This window comes from Monodon monoceros, unplaced genomic scaffold (genome assembly GCF_005190385.1).
Source record: "Monodon monoceros isolate NGI ecotype Baffin Bay Population unplaced genomic scaffold, NGI_Narwhal_1 Super_Scaffold_1, whole genome shotgun sequence".
NCBI lineage: Eukaryota > Metazoa > Chordata > Mammalia > Artiodactyla > Monodontidae > Monodon > Monodon monoceros.
The window spans coordinates 38,465,366-38,471,365 of NW_021703765.1; the positions used below are offsets into that span (position 1 = coordinate 38,465,366).

General features: G+C 41.4%; 1 pseudogene; it reads left to right on the forward strand.

Moving 5' to 3' along the window:
- Nucleotides 1–4,538: 4,538 nt before the first annotated feature.
- LOC114892680 lies at nt 4,539–5,726 on the forward strand (annotated as a pseudogene).
- The last annotated feature ends 274 nt before the right edge of the window (nt 5,727–6,000 follow it).

Sequence of the window (6,000 nt, forward strand, 5' to 3'; positions counted from 1 at the left end):
CTTACCCACTCTGTCATCCTCCATAGAACTGCTTAGAAAGTGGGGAGCAAATGAGTCCTGTGTAATATGCTTTCAAAAGAGCAATAAACAAAGTTCAACGTGATCTGGCAGAAAAGCTAACATTTCTTTCAGTTACCTTGCTTGGTGTGAATTTTTTTTAAGGCAGAAACAAAACCCAGACCATAATCTGTATTTTTGCCTTGACTAACTGTTAGAAGAAAATGGGTCTATCAGTACATTCAGGGCAGGAGAGAGACAAACTGTTTGATTGATGAGTCTGTTATTCAGAGTAGAATAAATTGGTTGGAGTGAAAAAAAGTACCTACTGTAGGACAACACAACAGTCACTGATAAAGAGAATCAATAAGTATTTATATTTTAAAAGTAATTTGTCTTAAGCTTTTTTTTTTTAAGGAAAAACTTTTTATTTAAACATGAGGCTCTACAAGCTCAATACCACATTTTTAGATTGGAAAGAGATCTGATTTGCAAGATAACCTGATAGACATTCTTTAATATGCTGTATTTTCCTTCCAGACAGTAGTAGCAGCCCCTGGACTTATTCATCCAAACCCCAAACTTTGAGGAGTAGTGAATTCACTTAAGGAAAATAAAAGGCTTTATCCATACATCTTTCAATAATCTCCAGAGTTGGTCTGCTTGAGTGGCTGGTAGCTCTGCGGTAATGTTCTTGAGGTCAGTTGAGATCATAGTTAATCTTCCTTGAAGAGATGAAAGATCATTTTATAAAACCAGCCCATGTTTTGGAACAGCTAGTTATTTTTGCTTAAGAGAAGGTGGCAATGAAGAAATTCTACAAGGTATGAGGAAAAGTACAATGTGACGATATGCTGCTGTCTTTTCATATTGTGTGCATATTTCAGTGCATCTGTCATTTGGAATGTGGTCTTCTCCAGGTCAAAGATCAAAAGCTTTAAATATGTGTGACTCAGCATCTTACATACTCATGGCTTTTAATGTTGATTTAAATTAAACACTTATACAATATAAGGCATGTATGACAGACTTTCTTGTGTATAAAGCATTATATTAATTAAAGGTCATAGCCACATCATTCTGTACTTTAGGAATTTAGATAATGATTCTCCTCTCATTTCTTTTGTCTGCTACCAATTTTAATGTAGTCCAGTGATAAATGTTTAAGAATATGTGCTTGCAGTGTTCTGGTAAAAATGACTATCAAATGTGAATACACTCCACACATCCTTCATATTCCATCACTCATTATTGGAGGAAAAAATGTGAATAGTTTATTGGTAAAAAGTTCGAATTAATCTGCTGACAACTTAAATCATGCTTAATGGTTCCTAAGGATGTGGGGCTTTGGGGAAAAAGAGGCATGCTCTTTGTTAATAAGAAGAGTGAATCCCTGAAGGACCAAGAAAATAATTTCACCTCCTACAGAAAAAGTCAGCACACAATGATCAAATCTGTTTCCTCGCAGTGTAATTATCTCAGGTAAACATTTCTTCTTTCATTACATTTATAACCGTTTGGTAACTCTAAATGTACCAGTTTTATGTGGATTCATCCACAGATATGTAATAAAGTAATATAGTTTGTTTAAAATTCTCTGTTAGGGCACCTTCAAGGTGGAGGAGGAGTAAGATATGGAGATCATCTTCCTCTCCACAAATACATCAGATATACATCTGCATGTGGAACAACTCCTACAGAACACCTACTGAACGCTGGCAGAAGATCTCAGGCTTCCCAAAAATACGCCCTCAGGCGACCTACACGCAGAGGCGGGGCCAAATCCAAAGCTGAACCCCAGGAGCTGTGCGAACAAAGAAGAAAAAGGGAAATTTCTCCCAGCAGCCTCAGAAGCAGCAGATTAAATCTCCATAATCAACTTAATGTACCCTGAATCTGTGGCATACCTGAATAGACAATGAATCATCCCAAAATTGAGGTGGTGGACTTTGGGAGCAACTGTAGAATTGGGTTTGCTTTCTGCATCTAATTTGTTTCTGGTTTTATGTTTATCTTAGTTTAGTATTTAGAGCTTATTATCATTGGTAGATTTGTTTATTGATTTGGTTGCTCTCTTCCTTTGTTTATCTTTATATATATACATATTTTCCTTTTTCTCTTTTTGTGAGTGTGTATGTATATGCTTCTTTGTGTGATTTTGTCTGTATAGCTTTGCTTTTGCCATTTGCCTAGGGTTCAGTCTGTCCATTTTTTTTCTTTTTGTATATTTTTTAGTGCTTGTTATCATTGGTGGTTTTGTTTTTTGGTTCGGTTGCTCTCTTCTTTCTTTCGCTCTTTTTTAAATTACTTTTTAATTTTTTATTCTTAGTAATTTTTTCTATTTTAATAACTTTATTTTATTTATATTTCTTCCTTCCTTCCTTCCTTTCCTTCCTTCCTTCCTTCCTCCTTCCTTCCTTCCTTCCTTCCTTCCTTCCTCCCTTCCTTCCTTCTTTCCTTCTTTCTTTCTTTCTCCCTTTCTTTCTCTCTTTCTCTCTTTCTCTCTTTCTCTCTTTCTCTCTTTCTTTCTTTCCTCCCTTTTCTTCTGAGCCGTGTGGCTGACGCGGTCTCAGTGCTCTGGCCGGGTGTCAGGCCTGAGCCTCTGAGGTGGGAGAGCTGAGTTCAGGACATTGGTCCACCAGAGACCTCCCAGCCCCATGTAATATCAAATGGCAAAAGCTCTCCCAGAGACCTCCACCTCAACATTAAGACCCAGCTCTACTCAACCACCAGCAAGCTACAGTGCTGTACACCCTATGCCAAACAACTAGCAAGACAGGAACACAGCCCCACCCATTAGCAGAGAGGCTGCCTAAAATCATAATAAGTTCACAGACACCCCAAAACACACAACTGGATGTGGTCCTGCCCACCAGAAAGACAAGATCCAGCCTCATCCACCAGAACACAGGCACCAGTCCCTTCCACCAGGAAGCCTACACAACCCACTGAACCAACCTTAGCTACTGGGAGCAGACACGAAATACAACGGGAACTACAAACCTGCAGACTGCAAAACGGAGACACCAAATACAGTAAGTTAAGCAAAATGAGAAGACAGAGAAATACACAGCAGATGAAGGAGCAAGGTAAAAACCCACCCAACCAAACAAATGAAGAGGAAATAGGCAGTCTACCTGAAAAAGAATTCAGAATAATAATAGTGAAGATGATCCAACATCTTGGAAACAGAATGGAGAAAATACAAGAAATGTTTAACAAGGACCTAGAAGAACTAAAGGGCAAACAAATAATGATGAACAACACAACAAATGAAATAAAAAATTCTCTAGAAGGAATCAATAGCAGAATAACTGAGGCAGAAGAACGGATAAGTGACCTGGAAGATAAAATAGTGGAAATAACTACTGCAGAGCAGAATAAAGAAAAAAGAATGAAAAGAATTGAGGACAATCTCAGAGACCTCTGGGACAACATTAAACGCACCAACGTTCGAAATATAGGGGTCCCAGAATAAGAAGAGAAAAAGAAAGGGACTGAGAAAATATTTGAAGAGATTATTGTTGAAAACTTCCCTAATATGGGTAAGGAAATGTCAATCAAGTCCGGGAAGCACAGAGAGTCCCATACCGGATAAATCCAAGGAGAAACATGCCAAGACACATATTAATCAAACTATCAAAAATTAAATACAGGGCTTCCCTGGTGGCACAGTGGTTGAGAGTCCACCTGCTGATGCAGGGGACATGGGTTTGTGCCCTGGTCTGGGAAGATCCCACATGCCGTGGAGTGGCTGGGCCTGTGAGCCATGGCCGCTGGGCCTGCCCATCCAGAGCCTGTGCTCTGCAATGGGAGAGGCCACAACAGTGAGAGGCCCGCGTACCGCAAAAAAAAAAAAAAAAATTAAATACAAAGAAAAAATGTTAAAAGCAGCAAGCAAAAAGCAACAATTAACATACAAGGGAATCCGCATAAAGTTAACAGCTGATCTTTCAGCAGAAACTCTGCAAGCCAGAAGGGAGCGGCAGGACATATTTAAAGTGATGAAAGCTACAACCAAGATTACTCTACCTGTCAAGGATCTCATTCAGATTTGACAGAGAAATCAAAAGCTTTACAGACAAGCAAAAGCTAAGAGAATTCAGCACCACCAAACCAGCTCTACAACAAATGCTAAAGGAACTTCTCCAGGCAGGAAACACAAGAGAAGGAAAAGATTACAATAACAAACCCAAAACAATTAAGAAATGGTAATAGGAACATACATATCAATAACTACCTTAAATGTAAATGGATTAAATGCTCCAACCAAAAGACAAAGACTGGCTGAATGGATACCAAACAAGACCCATACATATGCTGTCTACAAGAGACCCACTTCAGATCTAGGGACACATACAGACTGAAAGTGAGGGGATGGAAAAATATATTCCATGCAAATGGAAATCAAAAGAAAGCTGGAGTGGGCACTCCAGCCCCACCCCACTCCACCAGGGCCGCACTCCCGGAAGTGCAGTGGGGTCACGCATAGGATCTCCTGGAGCAGATGGTCAGCATCGGTTCACAGCATGTGGCTCAGCATGTGGCCGGGTGTCTGGCACCAGGCACCCTGGAGCCAGACTGACTCGGTTGCTGAGGCAGTGTCATCCCTGACCATTGCCGACGTGGTCCTCGTGGCCAGCAAGAGCCTAGCCCCGGAGCTCCCGGAGCCCCCTCAGAGGTTCATCTGCTCCTTCCCCGACTGCAGCGCCAATTACAACAAGGCCAGGAAACTAGACGCGCACCTGTGCAAGCACACGGGGGAGGGACTGTTTGTTTGTGACCATGAAGGGTGTGCCAAGACCTTCGTCAGGGACTACGACCTCAGCCACCACACCCTGTTCACACTGGAGAAAAGCCCTTTGTACAGCTAGCGGCTGTGATCAAAAATTCAACACAAAATCAAACTTGAAGAAACATTTTGAAAGCAAACATGAAAACCAGCAAAAACAATATGTATGCAGTTTTACGGTTGTAAGAAGACCTTTAAGAAGCATCAGCAGCTGAAAATCCATCATTGCCAGCACACCAATGAACCGCTGTTCAGGTGTACCCACAAAGGATGTGGAAAAAACTTTGCTTCCCCTAGCAGTCTGAAGTGACATGGGAAGGTCCACGAGGGCTATATATGTCAAAAAGACTGTTCTTTTGTGGCAAAAACATGGACAGAGCTTCTGGAACATGTGAAAGAAACCCATAAAGAGAACATAACGTAACGTGTGCCAGAAAATATTTAAACGCAAGGATTTCCTGAAGCAGCACATGAGAATTCATGCCCCAGAGAGGGATGTGTGTCGGTGCCCCACGGAAGGCTGTGGCTGCACCTAAACCACCGTGTTCAACCTCCAGAGCCACATCCTCTCGTTCCACAAGGAGTAGCACCCGTTCGTGTGTGAGCACACTGGTTGTGGCAAGACATCTGCCAGGAAGCAGAGCCTCAGCAATCAAGCTGTTGTGCATGACCCTGAAAAGAAGAAAATGAAGCTCAAAGTGAGACCATCTCGTGAAAAATGGAGTCTGGCCTCTCGGCTCAGTGGGTACACCCCTCCTAAAAGGAAACAGGTCCGGGTATGTCTTTGTCCAGAAATGGGGAGTCGCTGAACTGCACTGAGAGCAAGGTGCCCTATGCTGTGGTGACGCTGGCCTCAGCTACACACCAGACTGTTTTGTTTGAAGGACTGCAGACCAGCCAGCTCAGTTATTTTCTCTCAGAAGCACGTTTTTATTAACATCACTGGTGCAGAGCATTGGGGTAAAAAAAAAAAGTAGAGTAGCAATTCTCATATCAGACAAAATAGACTTCAAAATAAAGACTATTACAAGAGACAAAAAAGGAAACTACGTAATGATCAAGGGATAAATCCAAGAAGAAGATATAACAATTGTAAATATTTATGCACCCAACATAGGAACACCTAAATACATAAGGCAAATGCTAACAGCCATAAAAAGGGAAATCAACAGTAACACAATTGTAGTAGGGGACTTTAACACCCCACTTTC